Source organism: Schistocerca gregaria, chromosome 8 (assembly GCF_023897955.1).
Source record: "Schistocerca gregaria isolate iqSchGreg1 chromosome 8, iqSchGreg1.2, whole genome shotgun sequence".
Lineage (NCBI taxonomy): Eukaryota > Metazoa > Arthropoda > Insecta > Orthoptera > Acrididae > Schistocerca > Schistocerca gregaria.
In genome coordinates, this window is record NC_064927.1 from 358,387,534 (window position 1) to 358,407,063 (window position 19,530).

The window sequence follows — 19,530 nt, forward strand, 5'->3', positions numbered from 1 at the left end:
TTGTCCTTTCCTGTATCTAAGTACTTTGGGTGAAGTACATTTAGAATATACGGAATTGTGTTCCTATCTTGTGGAATGTTGTTTAGCACGCCGTCCATCAGCGCAGTTTAGCAACGTTGGAGATGCTGTATGGCAGCATCGTGTGGTGCAGTCGAACATCTACATCAGTCATACAACATCCATTACGTGTGATGTGTGTATGTAGACACGCGAACTTTTCTTGCAAATTACCTCCCGCAGATCTGAGGCTCACGGTCCATCGGCCCAACACGGTTTACTATCGTTGGATTTAGGAAAGTATGAAATCTTCCCACACCAAGACATAGCTCAAATAAAACTGTGTAATGGCTATCAATCATCACAGATTCAGAAATTGTTGCAGGCTCTTCATGAGTGCTATCGACAGGGAATCTGAAATTAATTCCATATTTCTAGATTTCCAGTCAAATTTCAGATCAAATTGGATGCCTACGAAGTAATCTAGGCAGCAGAGTATGGACGTTTTGCGAATAATAGATTGTTCAGTGCACGGACTGAATAACATTTTGGATAGGCTACATATCTCTCTCACCATTGCTTTCTTCCCGTGTCCAAATTTTCTAACTGTAGTCTGGTTTATGCACAGGTTGTAGGTAACCTTTAGCACACTGTATATTGTTATTATGCCTCCTGCCTTCAAAATTTCAATGTGTGTATTAGCGGAAGAAATCGCACCTGAGTTTCTGAGTGCTGCCTGTAGTCCAGCACCGCGCGGAATGGCCGCGCGGTTTGAGTCGCCATGTCACGGATTGCGCGGCCCTTACCGTCAGAAGTTCGAGTCCTCCCCCGGGCATGGGTGTGTGTATTGTTCTTAGCACAAGTTAATTTAAGTTAGTTTAAGTAGTGTGTAAGTCTAGGGACCGATGAGCTCAGCAGTTTTGTCCCTTGGGAATTCACACACATTTGAACATTTTTGCAGTCCAGCTAGTACAGTAACTGTACGCACGCAGTTAGTGGCGCACAACAGTCGAACAGCCAAACGTTTAACGAGTGATCTGAATGGATGAATCATGTTATAACCTGTGGCAATCCGATGGACGGGTTTGAGTTGGTGAATGCCTGAAGGACGTTACTTGCTGTCATATGTAGCTCCATCAGTGAACTGTGGAAAAGATCGTGTTATGGTAAGGGAGTGTTTTTCATGGTTACGGTGAGGTCCCTTTGCTGCCCTTAAGAAAAGGCCAACTGATGAAGGATATGAACACATTTTCAACATTGTGTACGGTGAGCAGTAGGGGAAGAGATCGTAGACAATGGCCGGTTGTATCAGCATGACACATGCACAAATAATAAGCCATGCTGCCTCTACACACGTCCATAATAGCCAAAATGTTGCCGGTACAGGGTTTTGTACACTACCTGGTCTCTCGATTATGTCACATAAATGTTCGATGGCATTCATGTCAGGCGATATGAGTGCCCAAATCATCAGCTCGAACTATGCAGAATGTTCCTCAAACCAATCACGAACAACACTCACCCGGTGACATGGAAAATTCTCATCCATACAAATTCCGTCGTTATTTGGGAACATGAATCTGTGAATGGCTGCAAATTATCTCCAAGTATCCGATCATAATCATTTTCAATAAATGATCGGTTCAGCTGGACCAGAGGACCCAGTCCAAGCTATGTAAACGCAGCCCACACCATTATGGTGCCACGACCAGCGTGCACAGTACCTTGTTGAAAACCTGGGTCCATGGCTTCGTGGGGCACTCGAAACCAATCATCAGCTCGTACCAACTTAAATCGGGACTCATATGCCCAGACGACAGTTTTCCAGTCGTAAAGGGTCCAATGTTTATGGTCACGAGCCCAGGAGATGCTTTGCAGGAGATGTCGTACTGCTGGAAAAGGCACCCATATCGGTTGTCTCTTGCTGTAGCATCCAAACATATAGGTTCGTCGTACGTCGCACATTGATTTCTGTGGTTATTTCACGCACTGTTGCTTGTATGTTAGCACTGAGAGCTCTACATAAACTCCGCTCCTCTTGGTCGTTAACTGAAGGCCGTCGGGCATTGCCTTGTCCGCGGTGAGAAGAAATGCCTAAAACTCTCGGTACACTCTTGACACTTTGGACCCCGGAATATTGAATTCTCCAACGGCGTCTAAAATGGAAGTCCCAAGCATCTAGCTCCAAGTAGCATTCCGCTTCCAAAGTCTGTTAATTCCCATTTCCCGTCGTGCGACCGTATTCGCATCGGAAATTTTTCGTATGAATCACCCGAGTACAAATGACTGATCTTTTATAACTTGGGTAAGGCATACTATCGCCATTTGCATACGTACATATTGCTATCCCATGACTTTTGTCGCATCACCGTAGAGCAGCATTTGCGAGGGAACGGTCTGTGACAATAACAATCATGAAATGTTCTGGTCTGTCCAGAGTCCGGACCAGAACGTAGTGGAACACGTTTGGTGTGAGTTAGAACGCCGACTGCGCTCCAGACCTCAACGGCGTCCGTCACTACATTCTCTGGTTTCGACTCTGGAGAAAGAACCGGCTGCAATAGCTCCACACACATAGGACACCTCGTTAATATGGCATTTGTGGAACCTTCGCCTTTATAACGGATTCAACTCTACTGGTATGTATCCGGACGCTTCTTCTCAGGTAGTGTATTCGACATCATAATCCAACGTTTATTACGCGATAAAATGTAATTTATTAATGTTCGAATGACACAGTGACCTGATTCACGGGACACAGAGAGTCAGGGTTTATTTCGCACGCTGTGCTGTCGCAGTGAGACAGGTTACGCAGTTTTTGCGCTGTGTGTCAGCTGCTGCCGGCCGCGGTGTTGGTGCCGGCTAAGTGGAGGGGAACGGCCAGAGCAGACACGGCCATCCCTGCCCGGCCTGGGGCCGTGCTCCGCCCCCGCTTCCACCCCGCCCCCTGCCGCCTGCCACCCCCGCACAATGCGCGGACGCGGCGATTGTCGCCGCAGCTGACGCCCACGCGCAGGCCGTATTTACATTTTAATAAGCGGCCGCGAGGACGGGCCAGCCGACGCGGCTCGGGGACCGCAATTTTCTGCCAATTTGGCTTCATTTGTGGCTCGCTACGGCGTGGCCCACACGCGGCCCACAGGTGCCACCGGGCCGGCAGGGGGCGGGGTGGACACACACTGTGCGTGGGGCGCGGGGGAGGCTATCGGGAGACTCTGCCGCCAACGCGAGCTCTTCCTGTGTGCTTTGTTATCACAATAGCATCGCCTCATCGGCTCACTGTCTACACAGAAACTGTCAGGTTTCATGTCACAGATACCTACTCACAGAATCCCTACACTAACACTCAAATCTGGTGCATTTACATCTACATACATACTCCGCAAGCCACCGTTAGGTGGGTGGTGGAGGGTATTCTGTACCACAACTAGTCTTTCCTGTTACACTCAGAGACAGAGCGAAGAGAAAACGACTGTCCGTATGACTCCATAAGAGTCCTATTTCTCGTATCTTATCCTCGTGATCCCTACGCGGAACATATGTTTGTGCCGTTAAGATCGTTGTGCATCATCTTCAAACGCCAGTTTTATTTTCTTCAGAAGAACGTCTTTCCCCCCCCCCTCCCCCTACGCCCCCACCACCGACCACCTCCACCTCCCTCCCAGTGATTTTCATTTGAGTTCACGGAGCATTTCCGTAACCCTTGAGTGTTGTTGGAAAATACCAGTAACAAATGTAGCAGTCCGCCTCGGACTGCTTCCGACCTCGAGCAGATCCCAAACACTCGAGCAGTACTCAAGAAAAGGTCGCACTAGTGTCCTATATGCTGTCTGCTTTACGGATGAACCACACTTCCCTAAAATACTTCCAATAAACAGAAGTCGACGTTTCGCCTTCCCTACCACAATCCTCACATGCTCATTCAACTTCACATCGCTTTTCAACTTTACGGCCAGATATTTAAACGACGTCACAGTGTCAAGCAGTGTGCTACCAATGCTGTATCCGAACATTTCGGCCGAGCGTTTCTAGGCGCTACAGTCTGGAACCGCGCTGCTGCTACGGTCACAGGTTCGAATCCTGCCTCGGGCATGGATGTGTGTGATGTCATAGATTAGTTAGGTTTAAGTAGTTCTAACTTCTAGGGGACTGATGACCTCAGATGTTAAGTCCCATAGTGCTCGGTCCATTTGAACCATTTTTTTTTTTTTGCCCGCATCTTGTGGTCGTGCGGTAGCGTTCTCGCTTCCCGCGCCCGGCTTCCCGGGTTCAATTCCCGGTGGGGTCAGGGATTTTCTCTGCCTCGTGATGACTGGGTGTTGTGTGTTGTCCTTAGGTTAGTTAGGTTTAAGTCGGCACCCTGTTCCACTGAATGCAGGTAAAGCTTACCGTATTTCTTTTCCCAGAGCACACAAAAAGACCATGAACTACTTCCCACCATTTTCTCACAATGTATGAAGTCAAATCGCCGTAGATCCTATTCCTTACACCAAATCAGAAGTGAGAGTGCCCTGCAATCTCTCATTGGAACAATTACGTAAAACGTTCATCATAAAAACGGAACAAATAGGCACTCAGTGATGAAACATTGGTAAAATACATAAAGTGCACATCGTAAAAACTAAGAGAGGTAGAACTCACCAAAATATCTGTAACAAATTCTTAGGTAAAACGAAATGGAATTTGTTAAGCGTAGGTACAAATACTCTGGTCTATATTACGAGGGGCATTCAGTAAATTTGGTTTTATTCAGGAGTCCAACACACAATATTATTCCCCATTCCTTTGGTTACAAAATCCTACTTTTCAACATAAGCTCCTTATGTCACTTTATTGGGAGGACCTGTATGCCTGTATGGTGCCAGTCTACTAGTCAGCGTCGAAGCCAACGTCTTGCTGCGCCAATAACCTCCCCATCATCCATGTACTCCTTCCCGTGGGGTGCATCATTCATTGCCCTAACCAGATGGAATTCGGAAGACGTGAGATCCAGGCTAAAGGGGGGAAGAGGAAGAATGGTGTAATGAAGTTTTCTGATCTTCTATCGAGTGCGCAGCATTACGAGCAGAGACGTCTGACTGAGCAGCGAGGTGTTTAACTGTGAGGTGTTGATCAGCACGAAGGAGAGTGTCCACACGTTCCAACATTGCTGGAGTCACATCTGTGTACTACCGGCCGGTACTTGGTAGATCTGACAGGTTTGCGCGACCTTGTTGCATTGATGACATATGTATCGCCCAACAATTCACTGTGCTTTTGTTCACTGCCATATCTACATAGACATTCTGCAAGTACCTATGAATATCTGCTATGCTCTGAATTTCCGCAAAAAGAAACTCAATGAGAGTTGTCTGCTTTGGACCGACCTCCGTTACAGACGTCAGTTGAAGGCTACGATAGAGCAGCCATCTGTTGTAAATTCATAAAACTATTGAAACTATAGGGATCGAAGCGGGAATATTTCACCAAGTCCCGCAACAAATTTCGCAGTTTTTCAACCTACTCTGACCAAGAAAACAACGTGTTGCATTTCTTATTGAACGCCATTCGTACTTGATGACTTGTGAGTTCAAAATGGTTCAAATGGCTCTAAGCACTATGGGACTTAACATCTGAGGTCATCAGTCCCGCCGGCTACGGTGGTCTCGTGGTTCTAGGCGCGCAGTCCGGAACCGTGCGACTGCTACGGTCGCAGGTTCGAATCCTGCCTCGGCATGGATGTGTGTGATGTCCTTAGGTTAGTTAGGTTTAAGTAGTTCTAAGTTCTAGGGGACTGATGACCACAGATGTTAAGTCCCTTAGTGCTCAGAGCCATTTGAACCATTTGAAACTTAAAGTAAATTGAGGAGAAATTAAAAATTGGGGAGTAAGGTGGGGGCCCAGATTTCGTCACCTTACTACATTAGGACCTATATAAGTCCCGAAAGGTTACGGAAAAGGCTACAAATTGTTATGATGTTCCTGAATATGCTCAACTTGAAGGATAATTACAAGTAGATTGTTCTAACATGCTAAAGCCAGTATTTTACATAAATGTTAACAGTGTAGAAGTAGCATTACAAAAAAAGTGTTTTTAATTTCCTTACCTACAAAATTTCTGTCAAGTACAATGAACTTAAATGCATTTTTCGTTTCTAACATTGCCAAGCAGTTTTACTAGTATGAATCACTTGAATGTCAAGAATGGATAATATTTTGAAGTTTTTCAGACTTCTGCAGATATGTATCATATGACCATATGGGAAACTGCAGCGCTAGATTGATCCAGATGGCGACAAATTGTTCACCAAGCAACGCTTACTTTTGGAAAGCATAGACAATTGCAGGAGAATAGGAAGAGAGATAACAGAAGAGAACAAACCTGTTACACCATTCGGTCAACACTAACTGGCAATGCCATTACAGCCGGAATCCGCCCTTCGTAGCTCAGTTGTCAGCGTGACGGAATATCATACCTAACGGCCCAGGTTCGATTCCCGGGGGGTCGGAGATTTTCTGCGCTCAGGGACTGGGTGTTGTGATGTCATCATCATCATCTCATCCCCAACGACACGCATGTCGCCGAAGTGGCGTCAACTCGAAAGACTTGTACCAGGCGAACGGTCTAACCGGCGGGAGGCCCTAGCCACACGGCATATCCATTTTTACTACGGGAGATAACTCTACGAAAAGACATTTCATGCACGCCAACGAGTAAATGGCTATGTTGACCATATGAATTTGTATGTCTGTGTAGGTAAACAGCATGAAACTAAGCATTTAATTCATTTCTCTCCCTTTGTATTTTCCAAATATAACTATTAAATAAAATTAGTGTTTAATAAAAGTTACAAATATCATCCATAGGACGAAAATGAGAACTGCACGGGGGACGAAATAACGAACATCCCCAGATTTATTGTATTGGCCGCTTGAGTATAATGATTTCACACCAGAAACTAAAACACACCCCAAATGAAATACAGCCAAATACTTGAACACAAATCAGTGCTCAAAGGAGGAACTGTAAGCTTTTAATTTTAATACTACACTAACTCACCTCAGCATAAAAAAAACGAATTCCTTCATATACATAAACTGCACTTACTCCACACAACAGAATATCTCAGCAATCCAATGGACAGAGGTCACGCATCACGCATGTCCGCGCACCTAAACATTTGTTATCAACTCTGGAAACCGAAAATTCCTAGGTGAAATTAGAAGTTGGGATGATATTACTGCCCCTTGAATTATATGCCTGTCACGACCAAGTCCAGAAAGAGGAACGTTTTCGTGTGTTTAGGAGGCAGCTTTACATAATCGGTGTCACGCTATGCAAAATTGTGTGAAAAGTTACTAAACACTCTTTCAGGAACCTATTTGACCAGCACTCCGTAAATGTTTTGAACAAGGACAAAACTTAGTGGCTGACAAATGAGTGAGAATGTGTGCCAAGGACTTGAAACCATTTGGCAGTATGTAAGCTTTCTAAGTTTAGGACAAACATTGATCAAATTAGGAAAAAAATACAGTTCATTGGGTACTAAAAACCACATTATCGTAGTATGTAACATAGTGCGAAGAAAGCTTAGTATGAAAGAAAAGCTTCAAGTTTCAGACATGTACTTTTTAGATTAACGTAATGTGAAAAACGAACTTCACATTTCGTACAGCGAATTAGGAGGAATTTGGGATGAACAATTTTAGCCACTTAGAATGAATTCAGCGAACCTTCCACATGTATCCTAAAAAAAGGAATTAAAATTTGTCAAACTGGGTTAAAATTTGACTGAAACGCACTAATTTACAAAAAAATAGACTTGCCAAACTTTACTTCAGTTTCTGTTGGAGTGTAACGGATATCATCAGCTTTTTTGTTGTAAAAGATCTAGATTTTCAGAGATAGTTCCATCTACTACAGAAAACGTGTTTCAGAGGTGACCTGTCCGGCCCCAGTAGCTGAGTGGTCAGCGCGACAGACTGTCAATCCAAAGGGCCCGGGTTCGATTCCCGGCTGGGTCGGAGATTTTCTCCGCTCAGGGACTGGGTGTTGTGTTGTCCTAATCATCATCATTTCATCCCCATCGACGCGCAAGTCGCCGAAGTGGCGTCAAATCGAAAGACTTGCACCAGACGAATGGTCTACCCGACGGGAGGCCCTCGTCACACGACATTTCATTTCAGAGGTGACCTGATGATAGCTCGAATAGAGAATAGCCAGTAGTAGTCGAAAGAGGGCGAAGTTGCAGAGTAACCGTTCTTACTGAAATTAACAAAAAAGTATGAAATACGCTAAAAATAAAATCCAACATTTTCTGGCCTACAGTGACCTGAATTAATATTTACTTCATCGAGACTCGTCTTTTGATACTCAAGTAAAAAAGAATTTCATCAACTCCCGAGCCCTACTCTTAACACTACAATGAAAGGGTACACGCCTACGTAGCGTAGCATAGTGGGAAGGCAGACAGGCAAGCAAGACTCCTCTAGCCTGTTTGTGTTGGGCACTACCTGGCTTGGATGCAAGTAAAGCAACGTGCCCGTTCTGCCAGTTACATGTGGCAGCTTGCCTGCCTGGATCACAGGCGAACATGGGCAGGTTAAAAGCTGAATCGTCACACCCCTCTTACCTAAATTTCACCAGTTATTTTCACGCCTCCACGACGGAGGTCACAACCACGACTCCACGCATGGAAAGCGTTTCAGACACACTGCCACTCAGAATCGCCAAGGAAAGGTCTTAGGTTCTGGCATAAAGGATGTCAATGAAACCATCCCTTTATTTTGAACGTTAAATCCCACATATTTAGCGGTCGAAAACGACAGTTCGCAGTGGAATGGGCAACAGGGCGATGTTCTTCACACTGTTGACACCTGTCGTTTGAGTCCACACTTCTCTGAGGGCATCGTGGACCAGCAACCACATTCAGCATGACTGCACACCTTTGAAGCGCAGTGCGAAAGCAATTTTTGCTCTGGTGTACAGGTTAGAACCTCTAGGGTCCATTAAAAACAATTTGACGAACTTTGAATATGATCCGAAGCAGCAAAGGATGCTAATGCTTTTTCAGTACTCCTGTTTTGTACCCTCCTGTGGAGTAATTACAGAAGGGTTCGACATTGACACAAGTGTGAATAAAACGGCGAAGATTCTTTCTAAGATCACCCATTACAGTAACACCGCCAGTGCCACCTACCAGCTTTTGTTGAGCACTTTAAAAGTACACCTGTAGTGATGGAGCATGTGAGGAGAGTCCCAGGCGCCTGCAGGCAGACTACACTGCTGCTATTGCACCGCTAAAGTGCTGCTATTTTGCCTGCTATAATTCTGTCCAGAACCAGAAGGTGTCGAAGTGTTGCCAGTATGCAAGCACTTAGCATTTAGTCTCTGGTAATCTTTATTCAGGTACATTTCTAAAGTGCCCAACAAAGGCGGGTGAGGGGGTATGACAGTGTCTAAAATACTCTCCACAGCCATGTAAAAAAAAAAAAAAATCTTTATTTCAACGTTGGGCGTCGCGCAGTTGTGACATGCATCGCAGAGGCGTCCAAAGAATGGCAAAAATATGGGTAACAGAAGGTGTGGACCTTCCCATCATGGGACACGTCCACTGGGGCATTGGGCTGAATTGTCGTGAAATTTGGAGCCAATGTGACATCATCACCTCGCATGAACTTCTGAGCTCTGGCTTTTTTTTCGCCTTTGTCGACACCTTACTGTTTGAAGCTTCGCCGAGCCTGAGGATGACATCGCAGGGCGCCAAGCTTTTGCACCATTAGAGGGGACATTTGAATGCACCTGTGAGTCAAAATTCAAACTTATGGGTCGCAATGATAGTGAATTATGGGGTTTAGAAAAACAGGTCGTTTAAGTGTGATCTGCAGTGTAGCTACCAATGACGACCAATAAATGTTACTGCAACCAAATTCCATCGTCGGGCGTAAGGTAAACGCTTCGTGAGCTTCACTTGTCTGCTAAATCGGACGGAGTAAGTCGCACGTGGTTAGACGGTCCACAAAACGCTTATCACTACTGCACATGCAGATTGGAAGCTGGAGGACGTCGAGGGCTAAGAGGAAATCAGGAAGAAAATCTGATTTCTTAGTGGCTCCTGCGTTGCATGCAGTGACAATGAACGATATGAAAAGAAAATGATCGATATAGGTGAAAAAAATTGAAGACCGGACGAGACGAGAGAGGAAGCTTGACATGTATTCTAATTTCTTTTAATGATCTATCATTGTACTTAATAAAAATACCACATTTTATTAAATGTAAATAAATAGCTATTTTCCACTGTAGATAATCGATAGTGATTATTCGGAAATATTAGATACGTTATTTCGTACTTGTTCAATCACGAGTCTAGCAAACGAAGTCCACCAAAAATCACATTCTTGGTAAGCAAAGAGTGTCACTGCTGACACCGGTTTTCTTTGGACCTTAGTGGCATATGTTCCTTGGCAGTAGCTTCACTGTTAATGGATAGACTATATTTTATTTTTAATTTCCTCTACAATTGTTGCAACGTACACTCTAACATACAGCATATTTCGTGAAATGCTGTATCACATTTACTTCTCTTGCGCTAATTTCTATTTCTGATGTCAGACTGTTGAATTAAAACATCACGTGTTCTTCTGGCCAAGTTTCCATGTCCCGCCTCCTTTGTCCTCCAAATCACTTTATGTGCTGTGGGAGCTGTAAAGTGTACAACTGCAGACAGTGTCCCCCGCTTGAAAGCACATGTGGGAGCGAATGTTTTTCGTCTTCTATTGGCAACTTTAGTGGGATCATACATGACTTCGTTTCCGTGCAACAAAGAGAAGCAGGAGCGGGGTAATGAGTTACAGCACTCCGTGTTCACCCCACGAGTGGCCTACCGGTACCATCCGACCGCCGTGTCATCCTCAGTGGAGGATGCAGATAGGAGGGGCGTGGGGTCAGCACACCGCTCTCCCGGTCGTTATCATGGTATTCTTGACCGAAGCGCCTACTATTGGGTCGAGTAGCTCCTCAATTGGCATCACGAGGCTGAGTGCACCCCTAAAAATGGCAACAGCGCATGGCGGCCTGTATGGTATCCAATCCAAGTGCCGGCAATGCCCGACAGCGCTTAACTTCGGTGATCTCACGGGAACCGGTGTATCCACTGCGGCAAGGCAGTTGATGAGTTACAAGAGTCTGTGAAACTACGGACAGTCTTATAGTACGCTAAAAGTAACGCGTAAATAGACACAACAAAGCAGACCTTAAAACGAAGAGCAAAAATCGCCTGTAGTCAGACACGCCATAAAAGGCACATCAGTAAGCCTTAATGTAGCACAGTGAGCAAGCTGTCTTGGCGTCGAGCGCTGAAATAAAATCACTGATTCGTGCTTTCTCTGCTTCTGCTGCGTTGTATGCTGTAGGAGTGAAAAATTAGATAAACAGACTGGAGGATAGGGGGAGTTTGATTAAAAAAAAACTTATTTTAGAGAACAAATGCTCGTTTCGAAATTAAATGAGGATGGGCAAGGATAACTTTCGACTCCTACTGGACATTGTGCAACAGAAATTAACGAAAAAGGATGCTGTGATAAGAAAAGTAACAAATTCTTCTGAGAAGTTGCTAGCTAAGATTCCACGCCACTGGTGAATCGATCTCTTTGGAGTCTCGAAGGATGTCTTTTTCTGGAGTACTGTGAACGTATAGATTTTCCTTCTAATTTCCTCCGCTCTTGCTTGCACCATACACTCTTTTAACGAACAACGCTTTTCGTTTAACACTGTATCATGCTTGTTCCTGTTGTGATACCCTTTACTCCTTATGTCAGAAAGACATGGATTTGATAATTGTTGTTTAATTAAAATACTCAAGTCCTCTTGGCACCAGGTTGCCGTATTATATCTTCATTCTCCTCGAAATCACTTTGTCAGCAGGCCGCGAAAACTGAGAAATGCACAGTTACAGACATCTTCTCCGTTTGAAAGTTCACTTTCACTTGAACGTTCAAGCGTCCATTGTCAGCTTTCGTGTAACATTTGCATGCGCTTTCACCCACGAATTTATACTTGCAGACGGTTCGGATTGCGAGGCTAGCGAATTTAGACAGACTGCTCAACTCCGCGCACTCTTGTTGCGTGGTAATGGAACAATTAAATATACTCTTAGGGTAATTGACGACTGTGGTGATAATAGGGGCATCCAGCCACAGAGATGAAATAAAGTGGAAATGCCAAGTCATGAAAACAGCTCAGGCCTATTTCGTCGGACGGGATATTTACCAGGCTAGAGGTTTCATATCTACTAACGAAATTATAGATTTTCTTGTGCAGTTTGAAGGTTGCCTGTTAAATTGCAACTTAAAATATGCAGTTTTGCTGTCTTATAATTCAGTCATTAACGCCTATTAATTATCGTCGGGTTACTGCATAGATTCGATTCTGTACCTAATGTCGGCTATAAACGAATTAGGTATATTTGCGGTTAGCCCATGAGGCGCTCAGGAGGTTACTTTTGCGTTTACACGTGAACGGGCCAATGACGACTTTGTTTGCTCATTGTGAATGCTGGGGTTCGACGTTTTAGTACACTCACTGGGGTGTTTTGTGGTGTGCAGTACACAGGTTGAAGGTATGATGGCATTGGTTGCTGAGTTTGATGTGTGGTGAGAAGGTATCACGTGGTTGGGATGAGTGCAGGCAATGCCTGTGTGCAGTATGATTTCATTAATCATTCACGATGTTCATGTATTTTCTGATTAACTTTTCCTTGATTCAGGCTGAGAAATTGCTAAGACTTTGTTTTTTTGTTTTTGTTTGTTTGTTTGTTTTGACTCGTTTTCTTCACGTGTTTACCGCTTCTTTGGGTATTTATGAGGACTGTAGGTTATATGACTTGATACGGTACCGGCTTGTAATTAAATAATGGGAATGATAGTAGAATTAATTTACAGGGTGTTTCAAAAATGACCGGTATATTTGAAACGGCAATAAAAACTAAACGAGCAGCGATAGAAATACACCGTTTGTTGCAATATGCTTGGGACAACAGTACATTTTCAGGCAGACAAAATTTCGAAATTACAGTAGTTACAATTTTCAACAACAGATGGCGCTGCAAGTGATGTGAAAGATATAGAAGACAACGCAGTCTGTGGGTGCGCCATCCTGTACGTCGTCTTTCTGCTGTAAGCATGGGCTGTTCACAACGTGCAAGTGTGCTGTGGACAACATGGTTTATTCCTTAGAACAGAGGATTTTTCTGGTGTTGGAATTCCACCGCCTAGAACACAGTGTTGTTGCAACAAGAAGAAGTTTTCAACGGAGGTTTAATGTAACCAAAGGACCGAAAAGAGATACAATAAAGGATGTTTGAAAAATTTCAACGGACTGGGAACGTGACGGATGAACGTGCTGGAAAGGTAGGGCGACCGCGTACGGCAACCACAGAGGGCAACGCGCAGCTAGTGCAGCAGGTGATCCAACAGCGGCCTCGGGTTTCCGTTCGCCGTGTTGCAGCTGCGGTCCAAATGACGCCAACGTCCACGTATCGTCTCATGCGCCAGAGTGTACACCTCTATCCATACAAAATTCAAACGCGGCAACCCCTCAGCGCCGCTACCATTGGTGCACGAGGGACATTCGCTAACGATATAGTGCACAGGATTGATGACGGCGATATGCATGTGGGCAGCATTTGGTTTACTGACGAAGCTTATTTTTACCTCGACGGCTTCGTCAATAACCAGAACTGGCGCATATGGGGAACCGAAAAGCCCCATGTTGCAGTCCCATCGTCCCTGCATCCTCAAAAAGTACTGGTCTGGGCCGCCATTTCTTTCAAAGGAATCATTGGCCCATTTTTCATATCCGAAACGATTACTGCATCACGCTATCTCGACATTCTTAGTGAATTTGTGGCGGTACAAACTGCCTTAGACGAAACTGCGAACACCTCGTGGTTTATGCAAGATGGTGCCCGGCCACATCGCACGGCCGACGTCTTTAATTTCCTGAATGAATATTTCGATGATCGTGTGATTGTTTTGGGCTATCCGAAACATACAGGAGGCGGCGTGGATTGGCCTCCCTGTTCGACAGACATGAACCCCTGTGACTTCTTTCTGTGGGAACACTTGAAAGACTAGATGTACCGCCAGAATCCAGAAACAATTGAACAGCTGAAGCAGTACATCTCATCTGCATGTGAATCCATTCCGCCAGACACGTTGTCAAAGGTTTCGGGTAATTTCATTCAGAGACTACACCATATTATTGCTACGTATGATGGATATGTGGAAAATATCGTACTTAGAGTTTCCCAGACCGCAGCGCCATCTGTTGTTGACAATTGTAACTATTGTAATTTCGAAAGTTTGTTTGCCTTAAAATGTACTGTTGTCCCAAGCATATTGCAACAAACGGTGTATTTCTATCGCTGCTCGTTTAGTTTGTATTGCCGTTTCAAATATACAGGTCATTTTTGAAACACCCTGTAGTCACCCTTCCTATCAATGAAGCTTTCTAAATGTCTTTAAACTTGTACTGGTCTTTGTTTACTTCCTGTTATTACATATTAGAAAACTGTGTGCCACGTGGTGCTTGAGCGACATTTATTTGGCGTTTGAAGTCAATAATATAAATTTATGTTTAAAAACTCTCTGTCATTTCAATTTTCCTGGTCACTTATTTCCTGTTTGCAAGCCTTGGTGTAAAACGACATGGGTTGGGTAGGCTAAATATATACTAAATGGCCCTGTTATTTAACATAATTTAATTAGACACACTCCAAAATAATGAATTAGGAATTAGATTACTTCTAAATGAAATAAGTATCACGAATGATTCAGTTTATTACTTCAAAATGACTCTTAAATCATCTGACAAGCAATAGTATTTCTAAAATAAAACCTTTGCACATCTGTTTAAAGGGTCCTGGATAATATTGTAACAATCGTGTAGTAAAATGAAACAATTACATTGTACCGTGATTATCGTCATCGTAGCACGAAAGAAGATAGTGTTGGAGAATGGAATGCATTGGATCTGTGGCTGGAGTTGAACCCGTATTGGTAATACAAATCTGGAAGCAAGTCTTCAGAGTGATGCTTGAAGATATTGAAATTCCATAAAAATGACTTTATTGTCCCTGGGGATGACCTCTCTGTCGCAGTTCGATCTCACAATATCGGTATGTAGGTGGAGGCTGAAGAGGCTGCAGAATCAGTCCTTGAAAGCGCAACAATAACCTGCATCTGCGGCTGAGTTCTAGTCAGCCCGAAATCTTTCCAATTTGTTCAGCTCGTCTGCTCAGAGATGCACCCTGGCTTCACCACAAGAAGTCGGAGGTGAAATCTGATGGTGGAAGCTCCCGGAAATGAAATGATTTTGTAACGACTCGTACTTCGCCGTTCTGCATTCTTTAATTTGTTCCGGTTAGCTAGGCTATGGATATTTCGCCCGACGACCACTGAAAAGGTTCCCTAAAAGATACTGATCCCCTTACTTCGGTTTTCTTCAGGCTGTTATCCAGTAAAGTGCTTCCTGGCATTTCGTGCTGAAGGAAAGCATCTCTCTCTCATTCCGGCTCTTTCTGAAGTGTGGCCTTGATAGCACAATCGAAGTCCTTTCTCTAGCTTCCAGTTATTTACATAAGCCAATCCTGGCAGTTGTTACATTGCATAAACATTTAGTTTTTGTGGACCACGCGGAAGCGTCTGAAACCTGCAAAGATGTCCCAAACGTGGGCTTTCACTCCGTTTCCCAGGTGTCATCTATGGCGTCCGGTGAGCTACAAACAAACGCAGTTTTCCACGTTTTGTTTACAATAGTACCTTTTGCTGTCCTTGCTAAAAACAGACTTTCCACATTCAAGTCGTAAAAACCGCCACTACTGCAGGCTTTACACCATGGGACATCGAACCTATGTCGCCAGTGAGGTGTCCAGCGCCCAGATGGTGCATTTCACACGAAAGTCTGATTAGCCGAGGGTCACTGACCTGCCCTTCTGCCAGCACGTCCTTCTAGCAATTACGCTGGGGATGATCCTCCTGTTTCGCTATGTACAATCGCCGATCGAGCGAGTTCTGGCAGATCGTCCCATCACGCAGTTCTAAATGACATCTAATAACATTAATTAACTACTGATAATTACTGATATTGATATGCATTTCATTTCTCTATGATGATTCATTATTACAGTCTGATTAAGTTATTTGAAAAAAACTGGTTATTAACATTTGCATGACTTGTTCTCTGCAGTCCGTATATGATCACACGAAGTGAAACTAACATCTACTATTTTCTTACTGCAATTCAAATCAACGCTAGCATCCAAACATGAATAATATATGTTACGTTCTTTGCATGATTTTCAGGCAGAAAGGTATGTTTTTGTGTTGACAGGCGTGATTGCTTTATCTCATTCTACAGAAACCGTACGTGTTCGACACATCATGTAAGGACTATTTCCTTTTCACCTTTCGGTCGATCTCGAAATGCGAACCACAGAGAAAAACCGTTTTATTTGCAAAATTTAGCTACACGTTCCTGCTGCATTCTACATAATGACTGCACCGACTTAGTCGTTTGCCGTAGTGTTGTGGGACCTTTGCAATACTCTCGTGACAGAGATTAGGAGCCCTTGTTTTCCACCAATTCTCCACACCGGTCTACAGCTCGATGTCTGTGTCAAAATTCTCTGATCATATAGCCAACAGTTAATGTGAGCAAACAGATGAAAATCAGATGAAGCCATGTATGGGCTGTTTGGTGGATGATCAAAGTCTTTCCATCGAAAACTCTACATGAAGCTCTTTGCTGCAGCTGTGGCGAGTTCCTGCAACAACGCTACACTTTACTTTAATGCATGGCAGGTATATTGTGTGTGCTCTATGACATCAGGCGGAAATCCTAGGCGAATGTCAGTATGCGCTTCACACATGGGAGGTGACTATTGTTCTAGGTATATTTATTTATCTTTATTTGCTCACTATGAGATTAGAACTCAAAAGTAGGACGTGGCGCAACCGACATATATATATATATATATATATATATATATATATATATATATATATATATATATATATATATATATATATATATTAAGCGGCCCTTGTGTTTGAATGTTATTATCCAATTCCGGGACTGACATCCCGATTTGCACTGCAGCTGACTAAAGGCCACATCGCATACACATTTTCATTTTCAGTGAGATACTAGATATGACTTCTCACATGCACTTAAATTAAGTTCGTATTCAGTTCCTTCCTGCTATTCCCACTGTGAACGATTGTGCTTCTAATGTAAGTGTTCTCTGTTACTTTGAATTTCTACTTTTTCAGTCAGATCACGTTATTAAGGGGGCCAGGACGTCAAAGGAGCAAGAGAGGCACCACAGGGCATTTTAATTTTCACAGTCTATACTTTTACAAATACGTCCATAAAGCTTTGTCAGCATGACCAGGAAGGATTCAGGATTCATACTCATAGCAGTGGAAGTTCAAAATTTATCGAAGACTCTCTCTTACTTATGAAGAAAAGTGTACATATAGCAAAAAATGCAGCCAACAGAATGCGACAAAATGATGAAATTTCACAGGTAAAAAAATTATTTTGTTATGTTTTTGAACTTCCACTGCTATGAGTGTGAATCCTGAATTCTTCCTTGTCATGCTGACATAGTTTTATGAACTTATTTGTAAAAGTGTAGAAAGTGCAAATTAAAACGTCGTGTGGTGCCTCTCCTGCTCCAAGTCGGCCCCTTTGACGTCCTACCCCCCTTAAGTTTGATTCTTTGATCGAAACTCTTTGTATGAGAGGGGTAATTTTTCAGTTCAGGGCACATCTCGATTTACTTTCACAAATCCCACGTCTGAACTTAACAGGAACCTCACAAGCTGCAAATTTTACCGACAGAGATACATCTGAAAACCCATTCCCACCCCTTCAATTATAGATCAGCAGCACCTCGGAGCTTATCGCTGTAAACATCGTGCAGAGTTTCCGCTGACGTCACGGGTATGCCGGATACCGGCTGGGAGGAGTATCTGCAGGCGCGGACTGCATTAGCGGGCAGATCCGCGTGACTCACGCCATCTGCAATGCTAATACGTAGCGACTCGTCGCGAGGGTGCCGGCTGCTGGGTGCGGGGGTGCGGGGGTGCGGGGTGGGGGCGCTGCTGTCAAAACACGGCCGGCCTCAAGGCGGCCTCGGGGGTGCACGGACGCCCGGCGCGCAGCTTGCAAGCTCCCCACAGGCACCAGGAGCCGGCAGGCGGGATGAAATGGTGCTCTCTATTACATTCGTACAACTGGAGAAAAAGGACTGAGTGCTATGCTGTAGCGATTAAAAACTCCGGGCTGGCAAACCGAAGGAGATAGCGCAAACACCAAGTTGCAAGCTACATATCGTTATATGTATCGATAGTGCAAGGTGATCGTGTCCTCGAACGCCTGAGATTTCATCTCATATTATTCTGAATGCGCAGATAAGTGACCGTGGAACAGAAAAAGAAATACAGTCGCTTAGTGGTGGAAAGGTGTCAGGGCCAAATGAGATACCTGTAGGATTCTGCAGAGATTAACCTAAATAACTTGCTTCTCTACTTGCAGCACATTATCGTTTTTCAATGGAGCAACGAGGGGTACCTAGCGACTGGATGAAAAAGCAGGTCATTCCCGTTTGACCGAGCGAGGTGGCGCAGTGGTTAACACACTGGACTCGCATTCGCGAGGAGGACGGTTCAATACCGCGTCCGGCCATCCTGATTTAGGTTTTCCGTCATTGAATCCCTTCAGGCAAATACCGGGATGGTTCCTTTGACACTTCCTAATTCGATGAGACCGATGACCTCGCTGTTTGGTCTCTTCCCCCAAATCAGTTCAATCCATTCCCGTTTTCAAGAAAGTTCATGAGACAAATGTACATAGTCGTAGGCCTATATTGCTGACGTCAGTCCGTTGTAGAATTCTGGAATATGTTTAATTCTCACTTATTATGATGATTTTGCAGAGCGAAAATCTCCTCCATAAAAATCAGCTTGCATACCGAAAACGGTCTTACGAAGCTCAGTTTTCTCAATGGGATCCACCGTGCTGTAGACAACAGAGCACAGGTTTATGCGGCGTTCCTCGATTTCAGGAAGGCGTCTGACACCGTCCTGAACTGCTGTTTAGTGAAAAAAAAAACACATTTGTGACTGGATTCAAGACTTCCTTACAGAGAGAACTCATCATGTCGCTCTTAACGGAACGAAATCGAAAGATGTAAAAGTAATTTCCAGAATACCTCAAGGAAGTGCGTAGGACCGTTATTGTTTACAATATATATATATATATATATATATATATATATATATATATATATATATATATATGATCTAGTAAAAAATGGCGGAAGCACCTTAAAACTATTTCCAGATGGTACGGTTGTCTAGGAGAAGGTAGTACCTGTAGAGGACTGTAGCGATCTGTGAAGAGACATGTACAGGATTAATGAATGATGTAGGGATGGCAGTTCACCCTGAACGTAACATATGGCGCTACCCATTACTGTACAACTA